Genomic DNA, 22829 nt, shown 5'->3' with positions numbered 1-22829 from the left:
TTGTGCATCTGCAGTTAGCCCACACAAGGGCAGCACCATTGCGCATCTGCAGTTAGCCCACACAAGGGCACCACCATTGCGCATCTGCAGTTAGCCCACACAAGGCACCACCATCGCGCATCTGCAGTTAGCCCACACAAGGGCAGCACCATTGCACATCTGCAGTTAGCCCACACAAGGGCAGCACCATTGCACATCTGCAGTTAGCCCACACAAGGGCAGCACCATCGCGCATCTGCAGTTAGCCCACACAAGGGCACCACCATTGTGCATCTGCAGTTAGCCCACACAAGGGCACCACCATTGTGCATCTGCAGTTAGCCCACACAAGGGCACCACCATTGTGCATCTGCAGTTAGCCCACACAGGGCACCACCATTGTGCATCTGCAGTTAGCCCACACAGGGCACCACCATTGTGCATCTGCAGTTAGCCCACACAGGGCAGCACCATCGTGCATCTGCAGTTAGCCCACACAAGGGCAGCACCATTGTGCATCTGCAGTTAGCCCACACAAGGGCAGCACCATTGTGCATCTGCAGTTAGCCCACACAAGGGCAGCACCATCGCGCATCTGCAGTTAGCCCACACAAGGGCAGCACCATTGTGCATCTGCAGTTAGCCCACACAAGGGCACCACCATTGCGCATCTGCAGTTAGCCCACACAGGGCAGCACCATCGTGCATCTGCAGTTAGCCCACACAAGGGCAGCACCATTGTGCATCTGCAGTTAGCCCACACAAGGGCAGCACCATTGTGCATCTGCAGTTAGCCCACACAAGGGCAGCACCATTGTGCATCTGCAGTTAGCCCACACAAGGGCAGCACCATCGCGCATCTGCAGTTAGCCCACACAAGGGCACCACCATTGCGCATCTGCAGTTAGCCCACACAAGGGCAGCACCATTGTGCATCTGCAGTTAGCCCACACAGGGGCACCACCATTGTGCATCTGCAGTTAGCCCACACAAGGACACCACCATTGTGCATCTGCAGTTAGCCCACACAAGGCACCACCATTGTGCATCTGCAGTTAGCCCACACAGGGGCACCACCATCGTGCATCTGCAGTTAGCCCACACAAGGGCAGCACCATCGTGCATCTGCAGTTAGCCCACACAGGGCACCACCATTGTGCATCTGCAGTTAGCCCACACAAGGGCAGCACCATTGTGCATCTGCAGTTAGCCCACACAAGGGCAGCACCATCGTGCATCTGCAGTTAGCCCACACAAGGGCACCACCATTGCGCATCTGCAGTTAGCCCACACAGGGCAGCACCATCGTGCATCTGCAGTTAGCCCACACAAGGGCAGCACCATTGTGCATCTGCAGTTAGCCCACACAAGGGCAGCACCATTGTGCATCTGCAGTTAGCCCACACAAGGGCAGCACCATTGTGCATCTGCAGTTAGCCCACACAAGGGCAGCACCATCGCGCATCTGCAGTTAGCCCACACAAGGGCACCACCATTGCGCATCTGCAGTTAGCCCACACAGGGGCACCACCATTGTGCATCTGCAGTTAGCCCACACAAGGGCACCACCATTGCGCATCTGCAGTTAGCCCACACAAGGGCAGCACCATTGTGCATCTGCAGTTAGCCCACACAAGGGCACCACCATTGCGCATCTGCAGTTAGCCCACACAAGGGCAGCACCATTGCGCATCTGCAGTTAGCCCACACAAGGGCACCACCATTGTGCATCTGCAGTTAGCCCACACAAGGGCACCACCATTGTGCATCTGCAGTTAGCCCACACAGGGCACCACCATTGTGCATCTGCAGTTAGCCCACACAGGGCACCACCATTGTGCATCTGCAGTTAGCCCACACAGGGCAGCACCATCGTGCATCTGCAGTTAGCCCACACAAGGGCAGCACCATTGTGCATCTGCAGTTAGCCCACACAAGGGCAGCACCATTGTGCATCTGCAGTTAGCCCACACAAGGGCAGCACCATCGTGCATCTGCAGTTAGCCCACACAAGGGCAGCACCATTGTGCATCTGCAGTTAGCCCACACAAGGGCAGCACCATTGCGCATCTGCAGTTAGCCCACACAAGGGCAGCACCATTGTGCATCTGTAGTTAGCCCACACAAGGCACCACCATTGCGCATCTGCAGTTAGCCCACACAAGGGCACCACCATTGCGCATCTGCAGTTAGCCCACACAAGGGCACCACCATTGCGCATCTGCAGTTAGCCCACACAAGGACACCACCATTGTGCATCTGCAGTTAGCCCACACAAGGGCAGCACCATTGCGCATCTGCAGTTAGCCCACACAAGGGCACCACCATTGCGCATCTGCAGTTAGCCCACACAAGGGCAGCACCATCGTGCATCTGCAGTTAGCCCACACAAGGGCACCACCATTGTGCATCTGCAGTTAGCCCACACAAGGGCACCACCATTGCGCATCTGCAGTTAGCCCACACAAGGGCACCACCATTGCGCATCTGCAGTTAGCCCACACAAGGACACCACCATTGTGCATCTGCAGTTAGCCCACACAAGGGCAGCACCATTGCGCATCTGCAGTTAGCCCACACAAGGGCAGCACCATTGCGCATCTGCAGTTAGCCCACACAAGGGCAGCACCATCGTGCATCTGCAGTTAGCCCACACAAGGGCACCACCATTGTGCATCTGCAGTTAGCCCACACAAGGGCAGCACCATTGCGCATCTGCAGTTAGCCCACACAAGGACACCACCATTGTGCATCTGCAGTTAGCCCACACAAGGACAGCACCATCGTGCATCTGCAGTTAGCCCACACAAGGGCAGCACCATTGCGCATCTGCAGTTAGCCCACACAAGGGCACCACCATCGCGCATCTGCAGTTAGCCCACACAAGGGCAGCACCATTGTGCATCTGCAGTTAGCCCACACAAGGGCAGCACCATTGTGCATCTGCAGTTAGCCCACACAAGGCACCACCATTGTGCATCTGCAGTTAGCCCACACAAGGGCAGCACCATTGTGCATCTGCAGTTAGCCCACACAAGGGCACCACCATCGTGCATCTGCAGTTAGCCCACACAAGGGCACCACCATCGTGCATCTGCAGTTAGCCCACACAAGGGCAGCACCATTGTGCATCTGCAGTTAGCCCACACAAGGGCAGCACCATTGTGCATCTGCAGTTAGCCCACACAAGGGCACCACCATCGTGCATCTGCAGTTAGCCCACACAAGGGCACCACCATCGCGCATCTGCAGTTAGCCCACACAAGGGCAGCACCATTGTGCATCTGCAGTTAGCCCACACAAGGGCAGCACCATTGCGCATCTGCAGTTAGCCCACACAAGGGCAGCACCATCGCGCATCTGCAGTTAGCCCACACAAGGGCAGCACCATTGCGCATCTGCAGTTAGCCCACACAAGGGCAGCACCATTGCGCATCTGCAGTTAGCCCACACAAGGGCAGCACCATTGCGCATCTGCAGTTAGCCCACACAAGGGCAGCACCATCGTGCATCTGCAGTTAGCCCACACAAGGCACCACCATCGCGCATCTGCAGTTAGCCCACACAGGGGCAGCACCATTGCGCATCTGCAGTTAGCCCACACAGGGCACCACCATTGTGCATCTGCAGTTAGCCCACACAAGGGCAGCACCATTGTGCATCTGCAGTTAGCCCACACAAGGGCAGCACCATTGTGCATCTGCAGTTAGCCCACACAGGGCACCACCATTGTGCATCTGCAGTTAGCCCACACAAGGGCAGCACCATTGCGCATCTGCAGTTAGCCCACACAAGGGCAGCACCATCGTGCATCTGCAGTTAGCCCACACAAGGGCACCACCATTGTGCATCTGCAGTTAGCCCACACAAGGGCAGCACCATCGTGCATCTGCAGTTAGCCCACACAGGGCAGCACCATTGCGCATCTGCAGTTAGCCCACACAAGGGCAGCACCATTGCGCATCTGCAGTTAGCCCACACAAGGGCACCACCATTGCGCATCTGCAGTTAGCCCACACAAGGGCAGCACCATCGTGCATCTGCAGTTAGCCCACACAAGGGCAGCACCATTGTGCATCTGCAGTTAGCCCACACAAGGGCAGCACCATCGTGCATCTGCAGTTAGCCCACACAAGGGCAGCACCATCGTGCATCTGCAGTTAGCCCACACAAGGGCAGCACCATTGTGCATCTGCAGTTAGCCCACACAAGGGCAGCACCATCGTGCCTCTGCAGTTAGCCCACACAAGGGCAGCACCATTGCGCATCTGCAGTTAGCCCACACAAGGGCACCACCATTGCGCATCTGCAGTTAGCCCACACAAGGGCACCACCATTGCGCATCTGCAGTTAGCCCACACAAGGACACCACCATTGCGCATCTGCAGTTAGCCCACACAAGGGCAGCACCATCGTGCATCTGCAGTTAGCCCACACAAGGGCACCACCATTGTGCATCTGCAGTTAGCCCACACAAGGCACCACCATTGCGCATCTGCAGTTAGCCCACACAAGGCACCACCATTGCGCATCTGCAGTTAGCCCACACAAGGACACCACCATTGCGCATCTTCAGTTAGCCCACACAAGGGCAGCACCATCGTGCATCTGCAGTTAGCCCACACAAGGCACCACCATCGCGCATCTGCAGTTAGCCCACACAGGGGCACCACCATTGTGCATCTGCAGTTAGCCCACACAAGGACACCACCATTGCGCATCTGCAGTTAGCCCACACAAGGGCAGCACCATCGTGCATCTGCAGTTAGCCCACACAAGGGCACCACCATTGTGCATCTGCAGTTAGCCCACACAAGGGCAGCACCATTGTGCATCTGCAGTTAGCCCACACAGGGCAGCACCATTGCGCATCTGCAGTTAGCCCACACAAGGGCAGCACCATCGTGCATCTGCAGTTAGCCCACACAAGGGCACCACCATTGTGCATCTGCAGTTAGCCCACACAAGGGCAGCACCATCGTGCATCTGCAGTTAGCCCACACAAGGGCAGCACCATTGTGCATCTGCAGTTAGCCCACACAAGGGCAGCACCATCGTGCATCTGCAGTTAGCCCACACAAGGGCAGCACCATCGTGCATCTGCAGTTAGCCCACACAAGGGCAGCACCATCGCGCATCTGCAGTTAGCCCACACAAGGGCAGCACCATCGTGCATCTGCAGTTAGCCCACACAAGGGCAGCACCATTGTGCATCTGCAGTTAGCCCACACAAGGGCAGCACCATTGTGCATCTGCAGTTAGCCCACACAAGGGCAGCACCATTGTGCATCTGCAGTTAGCCCACACAAGGGCACCACCATTGTGCATCTGCAGTTAGCCCACACAAGGACAGCACCATTGCGCATCTGCAGTTAGCCCACACAAGGCACCACCATCGCGCATCTGCAGTTAGCCCACACAAGGACAGCACCATTGCGCATCTGCAGTTAGCCCACACAAGGCACCACCATTGCGCATCTGCAGTTAGCCCACACAAGGGCACCACCATTGTGCATCTGCAGTTAGCCCACACAGGGCAGCACCATTGCGCATCTGCAGTTAGCCCACACAAGGGCAGCACCATTGTGCATCTGCAGTTAGCCCACACAAGGGCACCACCATTGTGCATCTGCAGTTAGCCCACACAAGGGCAGCACCATTGTGCATCTGCAGTTAGCCCACACAAGGGCAGCACCATCGCGCATCTGCAGTTAGCCCACACAAGGGCACCACCATTGTGCATCTGCAGTTAGCCCACACAAGGGCAGCACCATTGTGCATCTGCAGTTAGCCCACACAAGGGCAGCACCATCGCGCATCTGCAGTTAGCCCACACAAGGGCACCACCATTGTGCATCTGCAGTTAGCCCACACAAGGGCAGCACCATTGTGCATCTGCAGTTAGCCCACACAAGGGCAGCACCATCGCGCATCTGCAGTTAGCCCACACAAGGGCACCACCATTGTGCATCTGCAGTTAGCCCACACAAGGACACCACCATTGTGCATCTGCAGTTAGCCCACACAGGGCACCACCATTGTGCATCTGCAGTTAGCCCACACAAGGACACCACCATTGTGCATCTGCAGTTAGCCCACACAGGGCACCACCATTGTGCATCTGCAGTTAGCCCACACAGGGCACCACCATTGTGCATCTGCAGTTAGCCCACACAAGGGCAGCACCATTGTGCATCTGCAGTTAGCCCACACAAGGGCACCACCATTGTGCATCTGCAGTTAGCCCACACAAGGGCACCACCATTGTGCATCTGCAGTTAGCCCACACAAGGACACCACCATTGTGCATCTGCAGTTAGCCCACACAGGGCACCACCATTGTGCATCTGCAGTTAGCCCACACAGGGCACCACCATTGTGCATCTGCAGTTAGCCCACACAAGGGCAGCACCATTGCGCATCTGCAGTTAGCCCACACAAGGACACCACCATTGTGCATCTGCAGTTAGCCCACACAGGGCACCACCATTGTGCATCTGCAGTTAGCCCACACAGGGCACCACCATTGTGCATCTGCAGTTAGCCCACACAAGGGCACCACCATTGTGCATCTGCAGTTAGCCCACACAAGGACACCACCATTGTGCATCTGCAGTTAGCCCACACAGGGCACCACCATTGTGCATCTGCAGTTAGCCCACACAGGGCACCACCATTGTGCATCTGCAGTTAGCCCACACAAGGGCACCACCATTGCGCATCTGCAGTTAGCCCACACAAGGGCAGCACCATTGTGCATCTGCAGTTAGCCCACACAAGGGCACCACCATTGTGCATCTGCAGTTAGCCCACACAAGGACACCACCATTGTGCATCTGCAGTTAGCCCACACAGGGCACCACCATTGTGCATCTGCAGTTAGCCCACACAGGGCACCACCATTGTGCATCTGCAGTTAGCCCACACAAGGGCAGCACCATTGTGCATCTGCAGTTAGCCCACACAAGGGCAGCACCATTGTGCATCTGCAGTTAGCCCACACAAGGGCAGCACCATCGTGCATCTGCAGTTAGCCCACACAAGGGCAGCACCATTGTGCATCTGCAGTTAGCCCACACAAGGACACCACCATTGTGCATCTGCAGTTAGCCCACACAAGGGCACCACCATTGTGCATCTGCAGTTAGCCCACACAAGGGCACCACCATTGTGCATCTGCAGTTAGCCCACACAAGGGCAGCACCATCGTGCATCTGCAGTTAGCCCACACAAGGGCACCACCATTGTGCATCTGCAGTTAGCCCACACAAGGGCAGCACCATTGCGCATCTGCAGTTAGCCCACACAAGGACACCACCATTGTGCATCTGCAGTTAGCCCACACAGGGCAGCACCATTGTGCATCTGCAGTTAGCCCACACAGGGCAGCACCATTGTGCATCTGCAGTTAGCCCACACAAGGGCACCACCATTGCGCATCTGCAGTTAGCCCACACAAGGGCAGCACCATTGCGCATCTGCAGTTAGCCCACACAAGGGCACCACCATCGCGCATCTGCAGTTAGCCCACACAAGGGCACCACCATTGCGCATCTGCAGTTAGCCCACACAAGGGCAGCACCATCGCGCATCTGCAGTTAGCCCACACAAGGGCACCACCATCGCGCATCTGCAGTTAGCCCACACAAGGGCACCACCATTGTGCATCTGCAGTTAGCCCACACAGGGGCACCACCATTGTGCATCTGCAGTTAGCCCACACAAGGACACCACCATTGCGCATCTGCAGTTAGCCCACACAAGGGCAGCACCATTGCGCATCTGCAGTTAGCCCACACAAGGGCAGCACCATTGCGCATCTGCAGTTAGCCCACACAAGGGCACCACCATTGCGCATCTGCAGTTAGCCCACACAAGGGCACCACCATTGTGCATCTGCAGTTAGCCCACACAAGGGCAGCACCATTGTGCATCTGCAGTTAGCCCACACAGGGCACCACCATTGTGCATCTGCAGTTAGCCCACACAAGGGCAGCACCATCGTGCATCTGCAGTTAGCCCACACAAGGGCAGCACCATCGTGCATCTGCAGTTAGCCCACACAAGGGCAGCACCATTGTGCATCTGCAGTTAGCCCACACAAGGGCAGCACCATCGTGCATCTGCAGTTAGCCCACACAAGGGCAGCACCATTGCGCATCTGCAGTTAGCCCACACAAGGGCACCACCATTGCGCATCTGCCGTTAGCCCACACAAGGGCACCACCATTGCGCATCTGCAGTTAGCCCACACAGGGCACCACCATTGCGCATCTGCAGTTAGCCCACATGAAGGCAGATAGCGAGATTAAAAAGATCTTGCAGCAGAACAAACAGAAGGCTTCAGGCAAGCTCAGGTAGGGCTTCAAGTCTCCAGGCAGGTGAACCAGAAGCTGCCCCCACATGGATGGTCGGGTGAGACAGGTGCTGCTGGACTTTGCGTAAAGGTCAGTCCTGAACTGGACAAGGTCTGACGGGTTTGCGGTGAAGAGTGGAATTGCAAAGTGCGGGTAGAATTCCGGTTTCGTGAATGGCCCCGTGCGGTCTATTTTCTATATGTTGAGTCTCTCAACTTCATCAACTCAAAGGAAAGTGGCTACTTAAGACCATCAGTCCTAATGTCCTAATAGTTTTTATCAAGGGAATTGTTTTTTTTTTTCCAAGTTAAAAGCTTTGAAGCACAATTGAAACCAAGTAAACGATACTATTTATTCTTATTCCTCAGAAATAAGATAGCAAAAGGTATGAAATCAGTTGCACAGGCTTTCTCTTCACTTGTGCAGTACTTCTAAGTGATTATACATTATCATGGTTTAATATTAGGCATTTAATGCAGTGAACAAATGTTCTAACATGCTTTAATGCCCTATGGGTATTGTAATTAGAATTTTGATTAGTGACTTAAATAGATTTTCCCAAATTATAATTAGATGTCCTCTGCTTTGTTGTTTTAAGAGAGAGCTGGGTAGGTAGGTGCCCTTCATTTCCTCCAAGTGTCTCTCTAGGAATTGTGTAAATCTCAGGTTCCTTACTAGGAACTTAGATAAGGAGATTGGAGGTTGTTTTTAAGGTTCTGAACGTGTTAGAGCATGTCTTTCTAATTATTCCAAACCTTTAACTCACTGACGTGCTTGCTAACATCTTCCTCTATGTCTTTTGTGTCTGACTTTCTCAGAGTATGGTTGCAAGAAGAACCTTAAACTTTAATTTCAACTCAAAACAATTGAATTTACTTTTAATGTAAAGCAACCATGCAAGTGTTGCCTTTGATGACTTACAGCAGGAAACCTTTTGGGAAGAGTCACTGTGCTAAGGACTCACTGCCATCCATGGTCTTGGGCCCTTGGGCTCTCCAGTTTGAGACAGCCAGAGCCTAGAGGAAGGAGGGAGGCTTCGTGCATCAGGAGGTGGAATTCCATTTAAATGAACCTGAGGGTCCTCGGAATTGCTGTGTTAGATCTGAGTCTCTCTGAATTGAGAGCCAAGTGCTGCAGAGAGCGGCAGTGGCGGCCGCTTTGGCGTCTAGAAGCAATAGAGGGTGTTTTCTCTTTCCACAGCAGTGGAGAGACCAAGCTGCTTTCCCCATCTCCTATTGCTGTGCTTGGATGCAGTATAAGATGTTAATAAAACTTAATTTTTCTAAATATTTCTCACCTGGGGATTTATAAATTGTTATAGTTTGAAAATAAAGAACATTTTAAGACTTTTTCTGTGGTTGTAAATATAATAGGATTCTTGCACCCATGAGCCAAGAGCTATAATATATTCTGTGAGCTGTAATGCAGGAGTACATTTCCTGTATATAATAGTTATTAAAATGGGATTTTGCCTGTTACTTGGATAATGGAAAAACTACATTTTTAGAGATTTTTCTGGTAGACCTTTAGTTAAAAATATTCATATAATTTAAAGAAAAATAAGGCATCAAAAAAAAGTCAGGTTTTACAATAACTAACAAATGTAAATACAGGTGGCAGAAAGTTGCCTCATTGAGGAGTAATAGCTCCAATTACTGTCACAAATGTTCACAATTGTATCTATTGCTGGCAGACAATAAATGTCTTTTAATATAGCAAGGCCATAAATGTACATGCTGCTGTTGTTTAAACAAAATACAATTTTTTTTCAGCAAATTTATCCTTGAAACACCTGCTATAATCAAAAAGAGGTGAATGCTATCAAAATAAACTGCCTAAATTAACTAGACACACATACATTTTTAGAACAGCCTGCATGATTACTTAACTGCTGTGTCATCTCAGAATGAGGGGAATACTCACTCTTGGACTTTTCCAGCAACTTACTTTAAAGGACACTACACAAAGCAGATATTCTTTGGGGCTTTTGTGTTATTTTAAAGAGGTGTGGACTGCAGTTATGTTTGCAAGGCAGCTGCATGTGTTTTGGGCTTCATGTTGCTGTACTGAATATGGCCCGTGCAGAGCCATCAGTGCTGTCGGAAAGAACCCTCCACGTGGAGCTGTGAGCACGCGTGGTCTTCACTCCAGGTCCCGGCCAGCCTCCCGCTCACCTGCGCGTGATGGGTGGTTCAGCTGGACCCAGTGGAGGTCCTGTTCATCACGTGTTAACATAGAAGAAGCGGTGTTTTTGCTTTGGAGATTACCATCGGCTGTAACTAAACAGCAGTATCAGTGCTGTCAGATTTTTAAGGGCAATAAAAGTCTGCATGTTTTGTTAATACTGCAAAGGCAAGAAACCAATGCCTCACTGCCGATGTGCCTGAAATAGACATCTGTGATTGAGAGCAGTGAATTAATATATATTGATTATAATTAAAATGTCTAGACTGCCTAAATATTTCATTATTGTAAAGTATGATTTAATGTTTCCTTTAAATTGCTTAATATAAAAGATGAATTGAAGCAGAAATCATTTGTCACATGGTCCTTCCTACAAAATGTACTTTTGATTGGCTCAGCTCATTTTTCAAATCAGCCATATTAGTGTATTTCTCACTGTTACTGTGTTTTATTTAAAAGGTCTTGGTGTTTGGACAGATTTTATTCTCATGTTTTAATTAACTAGTTTATTAGTTAGCTGTGTGTGTGTGTGTGTGTGTGTGTGTGTGTGTGTGTGTGTTCACACGTGAGTCTGGTGCGTGCGCCGCCACTCACATGTCCTTTGAGGCAAACTCTGAACATCCAGGAGTTCTCCTGTCTCCACCTCCTTCTCTCCACAGGCTCACTGGACGTGGACGCCCGCTAAAGCTTCTGGGGATCCCAGCACGGGCACCCAGAGTTGCACGGCCAGCACTTCACTCACTGAGCAGTGTCCCCAACCCTCCCCTGGTTTTTCTACTGTTCTGTTTGGTTCCGTGAAGTTATGCTTCTTGGTCTTTAAATATGTACTTGACTATTTTTTGTCTGTTTGTTTTTAATTTGAGGATGGATGTTGAATATTAGTATGAAATCTAAATGTTTTTGTTTTTAATATTAATTAATAGAAATTAATTAATTAATAGAAAGCAAGAGAGAAGGAGAAGGGGAGAGAGAAAGAGAATGGGTGTGCCAGGGCCCCCCAGAGGCATGCACCACTTTGTGTATCTGGCTTTACGTGGGTACTGGGAAATTAGACCTAGGCCTTCAGATTTTGCAAACAAATTCCTCTAGCTGAGCCATCCCTGCAGCCCTGAGATCTCAGTGTTGATCAGTTGTTTCTGGAAGCTGTTCCACCTTTTCCTCCGTGCTTCCTCGGCCTCCCGTCAAATGATCACATTTTGATTCCTTACTTGCCCTGTGAATGTCTGTCCTGCCACATCTCCCCTTTGGACTTGTGACTCCTGCTGAAGTCGGAAAACCCTGGATGAAGTCCATGCGTCATATAAACGGAGTATACAGAGAACAAGAGTGAAAGCTCTTTAGCAACAAACGGTCGTCAGTAAAGCTAATAATTTCTGGGCACACGTTGGAAATATAATTGTATAACTAACAAGATATTGTGTTTAGAGATTATGGTTCTCCAGTTTCAGTTCAATTATAGGCAGGTTTGAGATACCTGTGGTGGTTATAAAAACTTGCTAACCCACTACACACATTTTAATTTTTCTCTACAGCGAGAGAAGTAACTAGAAAGCAAGACCTTCCTTGAGAAAACACATACTTCCAGTGGTGGAAATTATTCCCACACCCCCGTAACCAATAGACAAAAACAATCTGCAGCTAGAACTGAGCCTTCCTATACTGTTTCTTCTTACAGCGATGCAACTGTGACAAAGTTTAATTTAAAAAGTAGACACAGTAGGATATTGGTAATATCTACAATAAACTAAAATAATTTGGACTGCAAACTGTGATAAAAGATAATTGTGGGCTTTCTTAAAGTTCCATTATACACTTGTCACCCTTACGATGATGTGACAGGAGAGTGACATGGTGTGATGTGGCGTGATGAGCATGTGATTGACATAAAGTGAGGTGAATGGAGGCCACGGGGGTGTTGGAGCCCTGTCGTAGCTGACAGTCTGAGGACTGATCCACCTAACAAGTGGCCAGCAACAAAGTGTGTCAACACTGCAGGATGAAAGTACAGAGCCCATGACACTTCAGAACACACAGAAGTTAAACTCTAGGTTTTCTTGCTGATGCATTGTCATTGAAGAGTTTTGACGTTCGCCGAGCGCCACCAGCGAAGGCTCCCTGGAGGGGGCACACAGATGGGGCGGTCCCCGCTCTCAGCCTGCCCTGAGGTGCATTTTGAGCTCTTAAAAACAAGATTAAAGTCATGTTTTCATACCACAAAGCCCACTCTACAAAACAGTAAACTACTGGCAGTAGAAGCAAAAATGTTAAATTTGGCCTGGAGAGATGGCTTAGTGGTTAAGCAAACCCAAAGGACCCAGATTCAATTCCCCAGGACCCATATAAGCCAGATGCACCAGGTGGCGCATGTATCCGGAGTTCATTTGCAACAGGCAAAGACCCTGGCATCTCCATTCTCATATTCATTCTTTCTCTCTATCTCTTTTTCTCTCCCTCTTTCCAAAAAGTAAATGAATAAAAATTAAAATTAAATAAATGTTACATTTAACAGTTCACAGTTGGGCATGGAGACACAGCTCTTATCTCTGCATTCAAGTTGAGACTGGAGGATTGCTGCAAGTCCCATGCCAGCTTGAGCTACAGAGTGACACCCCATTTCAAAATTAATTAATTAATTTTAATTCAGGAAAGATGCATTCCATAATTACTCTTCAACCCTGTGGGTATTTTTCATTAAGAAAGTAATTCATTATCATAAAAAGTGATTTAGTTGAATAATGTCATATTTTTTTTCTTTTTTTCCTGGTTCTTTAGGTTATTCACTCTTGCTTCCTTTTTTGTATAAATTTCTAGTTTGGGTAAATCCCAGTTGCTTGTTTTTTAATTTATTTTTTATTTTTTATATTTATTAAGAATGACACAGAAAGAGGCAAAGAGAGAGAGAAAGGCCAGGGCATCCACCCACTGCAAACGAGCTCCAGATGCATATGTCCTCTTGCGCATCTGGCTAACATGGGTCCTGGGGAATTGAGCCTTGAACCGGGGTCCTTAGGCTTCACAGGCAAGCATTTAACCATTACACAGTTGCTTATTTTTTGCTGGTGTTAACTTTTACTTCTAGGGTATTATTTTTAAAAAAGAAAAAAGGATTGCCATGTTGCCATGTGTTTCACATACATATTGAGAGTCAGGGTCAAATTTCATTCTTCTGCAATATAGATACCCTGTTTCCAAGCACTGTTTATTAAAGAGAATTTGTTTTCTCCCAGTGTATGTGTATTTTGCACTTTTGTCAAAGACCAACTGGATGAAGCTATGTGTCCTTTTTTCTGGGCTCATGATTCTGTTTCATTTACCATGCTGTTTTGGTTACTTTAGCTTTGTGGTATGTTTGAGGTCAAATATTGTGATACCCCCAGCTTTGCTTTTTCTGCTCAAGATTGTTTTGGCTATTTTTGAAATATTCTGTGCCTCCATGTGAATTTTAGGAGTATTTCGTTTTAATTTCTGTGAAAAATACCACTGGGTATTTTGATGGATATTGCATTTAGTCTACACATCATTTTGGGTAGTTTTGACCTTTTAATCATGTCTTTCCATTTGTGTGCGTGTGGTTTTTGCCTTTCCACATCATTGAAGGCAGATTTTCTCTCTGGATCTCACTCTACTATTCTGTGCTGGCTGAATATGCACTTTCCAGAAATGCCCCTTTCTCTGGCACCTGTCTCACTTTCAACATGCTGGGATTATAGAGGCCCACCACGGCATCTGGCTTTTTCCATGGGGCCTGGGAGTCAGCCTTGGGTCCTCTGCCTTGATAGCAAATACTTTATCCTCTGAGCCATCTTCCTAGCTCTACCAACTTTGAGAAATTTTAAATCCATGTCCATCAGGGATATTGGTCATTAATGTTGTTGATGATGATTTGTCTTTTTCTGATTTGGGTATCAGGACATTGCTGACCCTTTTTGGAGCAGGTAGTTTTAAAAATATTGGCATTTTTTCCTTCTTTAGAAGTTGGATAAAATTAAGCCATGAAGCCATTCAGTCCTTAGCCTTCCAGCATTGGGTGACTTTAAATAATTGATTCAATAATGTTAATCACTGCCGCTCTACTCCGATTTTCTGTGTCTTCATAGCTGAGGCTTGGTGGTTATACGTGTACAGAACTCTATTTTGTGCTGAAGCTTCTGTGTGTTGGTGAGCACTTATTCATGCTTCTCTTTAGTAATTATTTTTATTTCTGTGGCATCAAGGGAAATTTCCCAATTTTTATCTCCAATTTTATCCTTGTACTTTTTCTCATTTTTTGTTACAGTACCTAGAGATTTGTTAATTTTGATGTTTTTCAAAAACCACCTCTTTAAGTGGTCACGTGTATATTTTTATCACTATTGAGTTTGTTTCTGCTTTGATCTTTATTATTTCTTTCCATCTACAAATTTGGGTTTAGCTCCTTCTGCCTTTCATGGTGCTGGAGCTGCATGGTTAGAAGTCTCTTACTTGAAGTTTCTTTTTTCATATAGACATATTTTCAATATTTTATTTTATTTTTTATTAGAGAGAGAAAGACAGAGACAGGCATGCCATGGTCTCTAGTCACCGCAGACAGACTCAAGATGCATGCACCACCTTGTGTATCTTTCTTTACATGGGTATTGGAAAATCAAACCTGGGCCCTGTGGCTTTGCTGGCAAGTGCCTTAACCACTTAAGCCATCTCTCCCATCCTAGGCATTTCTTTCGATTTATTTATATGAGAGAGAGAGGCAGAAAGAGGTAGTACACATTTATTTTTACAATTTTTTCTTATTAATTTCTTCAGTGTTTCCTATGTATTCTTGGTATGTTTGGTTTCCATTTTCATTTGTATCGTATACCTGTATACCACTCAGGGGACAGTGGGATGTCCGTCCTCCTGTATACCTCCCAGGGGACAGTGGGATGTCCGTCCTCCTGTATACCACCCAGGGGACAGTGGGATATCCGTCTTCCCATATACCACCCAGAGGACAGTGGGATGGGCCTCTTCCTGCCAAGTGTGATGGTGTACACCTTTAATCCCAGTACTCAGGAGGTAGAGGTAGGAGGATTGCTGTGAGTTTGAGGCCACCCTGTAGTTAGTTTCAGTTCAGTCTGAGCTAGAGTGAAACCCTACCTCAAAAAAAAAAAAAAAAAAAAAGAAGAAGAAGAAGCACAGACAGTATGGTATGATAGGTTCAGTAGCAAAGATGGAATTCCTGCTAGTGTTTAGGAGCTAAAGGAAGGTGTGGCCCCTCTTCTGGTCCTGGGAGATGCAGTGTTTTTGGAAGCCATCAGTATCATTGACCCACATGGCCTCTAGGCCACACTAGTGGCATTGTTTGAGCCAGAGAGAGAGCATGCGGCATTTTTCCAAGGCACCTTAACCAAGGGTGAGGTACTTTTAAGTACCTCAAAGTACTTCCCAAGACCTCTTTGATTTGGCTTGCATAAGATAAGCTGTCCCGCAACTTCCTGGTACTTAGCCAAGGGTGCCAAGGGCTTAAGATGGGTCCAGGTAGGAGTGCCAGGAGGCACAACACTGTCTAACATGTTCTGAGTTGTTACAGTAGTGTGTGCTCCCCAGAAATGCCCCAGCTGGACTCAGGGTCTCTCAGGATACAAGTTTCTCCACTGGCAAATATTTGAGGTGTCCATGGCATTAATGAAGAACTCTTGGGACTTCGTATTTATCGAATGTGCTGTGTAAGATCTGTCTTGGTCCAGGGTTTAAGTGGACTGGGAAAGGGACGGCAGATGCTGTGCGTTTTGCTCCTTTCTTTCTAATACTGTTGGTCTGCACAGCTCGGCGTCTCAGCCATGCCCCGCACTGCAGCAGTCTTCCTCAGACCTGTGAGCCGAAGAGCAGCCTTTCCTTCTTAGGTTTCTGTCCTTTTGTGCAAAGGGAAATGCATTCACTGTGTGATACCACTTTTTAAAAACTGAATGCTAACCCAACTTTACATTTAGAAATAAAAGCAAACTGGAACTGGATGACAAATTATTCTTTCTTTATCACTGCTGTTGATTGACTAATGTTTTGTTTAGATTTCCATGGGTTGTTTTGTGTGTGTGGTTTAGTATGTGTGAAGTATTGTGCATGCACATGTGGGGAAGAGGTTTCATGGTCCTGTCACTCATCCACTCACTCCCTTGAGTTGGGGGTCTCCTTCAACCTACAGCCGCATCTGTTAGTTTGCCCCAGCAATTCTTTGATCCTGGCCCCAAACAGACTAGGTTTAGAGACTTAATGTGAGCACACCGAACCTTTGTTTACATGGGTTCTGGGAGGTTGAACTTGACTCTGATCCAAGAGGCCCTCTTGCTTAAGCAACAAGCTCTCTTAACCACTGAGCCATGTCCTTAGCCTATTTTATACCTATTTGACAAGAAGTATTGAACTGTGATTTGTCTGTTTTGTTTTTAGATATCTTTGCTAGGTTTTGGTAAATCTTACCTGTGTGTCATCAAATAGACAAATGCGCGCTCTCTCTCTCTCCTTTCTGTTTCTGAAAGAGTTCCTAAAATTGCTATTTACTTCTCACAAGTTTAAAATTTCATCGTGGATCCATGTGGGACAATATTTTATGTTTAGTTATATTTGTTGTTGATCGTAAGAACATTTTAGGGCTTGGCGATGCTTTGGTGATTAAAGGCAGTTTTTTGCAAAACCTAACTCCTGGGTTCAATTCCCTAGTACCCAAGTAAAGCCAGATGCACAAAGTGGCATATGCATCTGGAGTTCGTTTGCAGCCATAAGAGGCCCTGGCATGGCCATTCTCTCTCTTTCTCTTTCTAATAAATAAAAATACATCAAAAATAACATTTTAAATACATTCCATAAATTACCCTATGATTTAAGTTTTTAAATATTTCAAATATTAAGAATCATATTAGCTTACTCATTTAGTTACATAACCGTGAGATAATCAACTGACAAAGAGGAAGGGCCGGTTGTCGGTGTCAGTGTGGGCGACTCAGTGGCCCCTTTGCTTTTAGAGCCGCAGCAAGGCAGCGCGTCGCACTTTGTTCTTGCTTTAGACACAATTCTAGCAGGAGTGTCTGCGTGCTCATCTGTTACGTTCGTCATCACAGCAGGTACATGGGAGAAGAAAAGAGACTGAGGTCCCATTGTCTCTTTAGGATTCTGTCTCCAGTGACCCAAGGAGCGTCTACTATGTTCCACTTCTTGAAGTTTCTACCACCTCCTACTTCTGCCTTCTGGGAATCAAGCTCCCAGCATATGGGCCTTTAGAAAGCATTAAGATCCAGATGATAGCACACAGGAAATGAAGGTCATCAGTAACCATGGTCCTACCTAAAAAAGTGACATTTGAGGGTTGCAGGGATGGCTCCACGCTTACCTGCGAGCACGGGGTCCCGACCGCGGCTCTAGACCACGAAGTGCTGAGCGTGCTGCGTGCTCGCCTCTCATCCCAGTGCCGGGAGCTCCAGACTCAAGAACCCCTGCGGCCTCCTGTTAGCTCATCTAGCCAGATTTGTGAGCCCTGGAGCTAGCAAGTCCTTTCTCAACAAATAAGATGAAGAGTAGTAACTGGGGAAGATGCCAGTATCAGCCCACATGCATATAATAAACATACGCACATAACATGTGCAAGCCACAAACGTACATGCACCAAAATTAGTCATAATGTACTGCATTTCATCAGGAAAATTATGGTACTTAGTACATAACACCTAAAACATACTAAACAGTTAAAATGATGTCAGGATGGAAATTATGCTACACTAAAGCAAGGGAGTAAAAAAAGCTTCTGGCTAGACTGTGTGTGTGTGTGTGTGTGTGTGTGTGTGTGTGTGTGTGTGTGTGTATTGAAATAAGAACTGAAGTCCATGCATTTCATTTGTAGGAAAGTCCTATACACCCTCGTTTGGAACTTATTTATTTTGTTTTTCTAGTAAGGTTATCTAGGTTGTTTGTCTGTAGCAGATTAGAAACAACAAGATTTCTTAGTGTTTATACTTTAGCAAAACAACCAAGAAAGTGATTTTATTCCATGTATAAAGTGAATTGCGAGCTCTCAGAATCTCTTGCATTTCGTACTGGAATTGGAAGACAGGGTACAAAAATGAAAGAGGCTGCTTGACATGATGGAAAATCTGTGAGAGAAAGGACATTTGGTTTCCTATTCATTTAATAAATGACTGTGAAAATCAAAAATCAAACAACCTCAATTTGTTATCCAAATTGTAAAATGGAGATATAGGATTTCTTTCTTTATGCATTAAAATGACCTTGAAAATTCCCAGCAAAAGTGAATTCTGAGTGGAAACAAAGGCCTAATGAGGAAAAATGGGTTTCACTGTCTAAAACAGAGCCTGTAAAAGTCCTGATCAGTACTTCTACTTCTGAATTTACTAACATACAACTGCAAAACAGAGCATTTAATAAGATTCCATTAGAAATCACTCACAGCAGCACTGGGTAAGAGGCAGAGTGCAAGAGAAAGGCAGGCGCATGGCCGGGCAGAAGTGACGATCTTGTACTTGGAAAGTAGAAAATGACCCAAGACACATCAGAGCCTTGGAACCCTGAGCCCTGTGCCCATTTTGAGAACCAGAAGGTTTCAGTGGACCTTGTTAGCAGCTGGAATCACCTGCATTCTGCCATGGGTCTTTTCCTATGTCTAGATTTAAAAATAAATAAATAAATAAAATCTTAGCACATGCGAAAGTCCTCTTGGTATTTTTCTATCAAGATTTCTTGAGCACTATGCCTTTTCACATATACAGAAATTCAAATTTGATTTTACACAAGAAAAATAAAGGAGAGTTTGCCCTTTATGTTACATATCCCTAACTGATGACTTAATCTTTTCCCCCTGTAGTTTCAGAGAGAAGTCCCCCCCCCCCTTTTGGTTTTTCGAGGTAGGGTCTCACTCTAGCTCAGGCTGACCTGGAATTCACTATGTAGCCTCAGGGTGCCCTTGAACTCGTGGTGATCCTCCTACCTCTGCCTCCTGAGTTATTAAACAGTCTTTTGAGACTTTTTTGCTACATACCTATATGTTGTTAAGTATATATTATAGAGGCATGAATTGTATTCAGTAGGTAATATTAGTATATAATACGTAAAATGCAATGCATACATGGTTTCAAATCCCAAACCAACTACCCGACTTGAGAATTTTTATCATTTCAGCACGTTTGAAGTTAGTTACCTGTGACACCCTGCTCTGACAGTCACCACCATCAAGTCTGTGTACTGTCATTAACTTTCTGTCCTTTTTAAAAAGTATTTTTACATAACTGTATGTCTCCAAGGTAGTTTTGAGCTTTAAATAAGAGTGACATTCCGGAGAGATAAGGGGCAGGAAACCTAGACCTGGGGCACTGTCAGGCAAGGAAGGGATAATGGCTGGGTGGTTCCTTGAGGATGTGGAAGACACACTTCCTTTTGTCTCTGACCCCTTCCTACTATCCTCGTAAATCCATTTTTGGGAGCCTGTCTTGACCTAACAGGAAATATTGCTGGATGAAGTGTAAATGAACATAATTTAGCTAACAAAAACATGGACATATGTAACAAGCTTTTGAAAATGTAAATACCTTTGGTCCTAGCAATTATATTCTTTGGAAAGTGTCCTTTGGACGTACCAATTATTGAGAACATATTAAAGTCATTCTTTAAATATATGAACAAAAAAAAAAAGAGTGACATAGTAAGGCATTATTTTTAGTAATAAATGAATATTCAAAAATAGTTTAAACTGTCCTTTGTTACTAGATATTTGTTTTCTGGTGTTTAATAATAAGAACAAAAATTGTGCATTAATCTGTATTTCCAATTGATGGGAGGGAAGATAATTTCTAGAGGTAAAATTCTGTATTAAAGTTTCAAAACAGGGCTGGAGAGATTTCTCAGTGGTTAAGTGCTTGCTTGCAAAACCTGATGGCCTGAGTTCAGTTCCCCAGTACCCACATAAAGCCAGATGCAATAAGTGGCACATGCATCTGGATTTCCTTTGCAGCAGCTGGAAGCCCTGGAGTGCCCATTCTCTCTCTTTCTCTCTGTCTTTCAAAAAAATAAAAATAAAGTAAAAACCAAAAGCATTTGAGAGGGTACTTTTATCCACACGTTGAGACCCTCACCCTGAATCCGCCACTTCAGCTTTATTTCCGTAAGATCATCCACTCAGCCCTGCCCAGGAACTTTGTGTTTTCTGCTCGAGCCAGCCCAGACCAAAATGTCCCCTGTGTGTTTTCCTTCTTTGTGTCACTATTTCAGCTACAATTCCTTCTCTCTCCTTTAGTGTCCTTGAGATATTACTCATGTTTCAAGATTCTACAGAAATTCTAGCTCCTCTATGGAGTTTTCTATTAGTGTAAATTATCCTAGTTACACATAGATGAATCAGGCATAATTGCTTCTCTCAAAAATGTTTTCAGTGTTTGCACATACACTTGTATGCATTTGTATATAATACCAGATATAAAAGGAAGCCACAGCATATTATAAATATATCCATTGTAATAAATATATATATATGTGATATGCATGTATATTTGTGTGTACGTCTGTGAGTTTCTAAGTGCATACACGTGGAGCAAAACAGGTAAAGACAAACAGATTGATGGGTAGAGAGAAAAGCATATAAATGTTTACTTTCATAAGTGCTTACTTAGCCCTCTAAATTATTTTGGAACCAAGACAGATGAGTACTTTAAAAAAAAAAAAAAGTGAATGATTCGGGCTGGAGAGATGGCTTAGCAGTTAAGCACTTGCCTATGAAACCTAAGGTCCCCGGTTCGAGGCTCAATTCCCAAGGACCCACGTTAGTCTGATGCACAAGGGGGCGCACGCGTCTGGAGTTCGTTTGCAGTAGCTGGAGGCCCTGGTGTGCCCATTCTCTCTCTCTTTCTCTCTCTCTCTCTCTCTCTCTCTCTCTCTCTCTCTCTCTCTCTCTTCTCTCCCTCTCTCTCTCTCTCTCTCTCTCTCTCTCTCTCTCTCTCTCTCTGCCTCTTTCTATCTCTGTTTGTAGATCTCAAATATGTAAATAAAAACTAAACAAAAAAATTAAAATGAATGATTCTTGTTAGGTTCATTTTATATCATAAACATGATACTTGGGCTTAAACAATTTGGAATTCCATTTTGAAGCATTTGAAGCATAGCTGTGTAGAGTCCGGCTGTGAAAGGCCAGCCAGTTGTTCCTCCCAGTTTTCCAACTTTGCCTGGCTGGGTGGGGAGGGCCTTGTTCCTTCGCCAGATTTGCCTGGTCAGAGCCATGGGCACCGAGCAGTTCCTTCAACTGTAAAACAGAAATGTAGAAGCAGCTCATTGTGAAATGGATAGGGAGATGATCTCTCTTGTTCTTTCCAGTCCTTATAGTCAGAGATAAGTTCAATTTGTGACACAGAAAACCACAGAAAATTGCAAAGTTGTTTTTTTCCTTTATCAGTATTGCTAGTGTCAAATTATGTGTTCTGTGGATTCTGACCCAAATACACCACTACATGTATGACCTTGGTTGTGCTACTTCTGCTGCAGACGGACTTCTGTACCAAATGCTGAGGGTCGGGCTGGACAGATGGCTTAGCGGTTAAGCGCTTGCCTATAAAGCCTAAGGACCCTGGTTCGAGGCTCGGTTCCCCAGGTCCCATGTTAGCCAGATGCACAAGGGGCGTACGTGTCTGGAGTTCGTTTGCAGAGGCTGGAAGCCCTGGCGCGCCCATTCTCTCTCTCTCCCTCTATCTGTCTTTCTCTCTGTGCCTGTCGCTCTCAAATAAATAAATAAATAAATTTTTAAAAAATGCTTAGGGTCATACCAGGTGCTTCTTGAGGTCCTCTGCAGCTTAAACGTTATAATATCATACTTGGTATGTGTGACATACCCTTAAGCCACTGGCCTGTTCCAACATTAAGAAATAGGTAGGGTGGACTATTCACAAAATGTTTTATTCTCCAGAAAATAGTGTAAATATGGCAAGATACCATCAAAGTATGCAGACAGATCCTGGTTCCACCATTTACGTCAATTTGCCGTGATATTTTCTCTTATGTTTGGTATTTCTCTACTTCCTCAAGTCTGTTTAGATTTTTTATTTTTTCAATACTGCAAACTGAAATATATTGAAGATATCTTATAGGGAATTGCACTGTTGTTGCTGATTTCAAATCAATCTAGTATCAGTAGACAGTATTTAAAAATATATGAACTCTAGGGGGATCAATGAGAGTAGTGTGAATGAATATAGTCAAAATGCATTATATATGTATGAAATTGTCAAAAATAAAAATAATCTGAGTTCTAGTAATCATTATAGACTTCCTTCAGTAACAGATTCAAACATCTTACTGGAGAAGAAA

General features: G+C 46.2%; 1 protein-coding gene across 1 annotated transcript in view; it reads left to right on the top strand.

Moving 5' to 3' along the window:
• The window catches only part of Ift57 (intraflagellar transport 57), a 73748-nt gene that overhangs the window by 44137 nt on the left and 6782 nt on the right, over positions 1–22829 (top strand). The gene's annotated exons all lie outside the window — the stretch shown is intronic.

The sequence above is a fragment of the Jaculus jaculus genome, chromosome 4 (assembly GCF_020740685.1).
Source record: "Jaculus jaculus isolate mJacJac1 chromosome 4, mJacJac1.mat.Y.cur, whole genome shotgun sequence".
In the NCBI taxonomy this organism is placed as follows: domain Eukaryota; kingdom Metazoa; phylum Chordata; class Mammalia; order Rodentia; family Dipodidae; genus Jaculus; species Jaculus jaculus.
The sequence above is the reverse complement of the archived record's forward strand: the minus strand, read 5'-3'. Positions and strand labels throughout refer to the sequence as shown.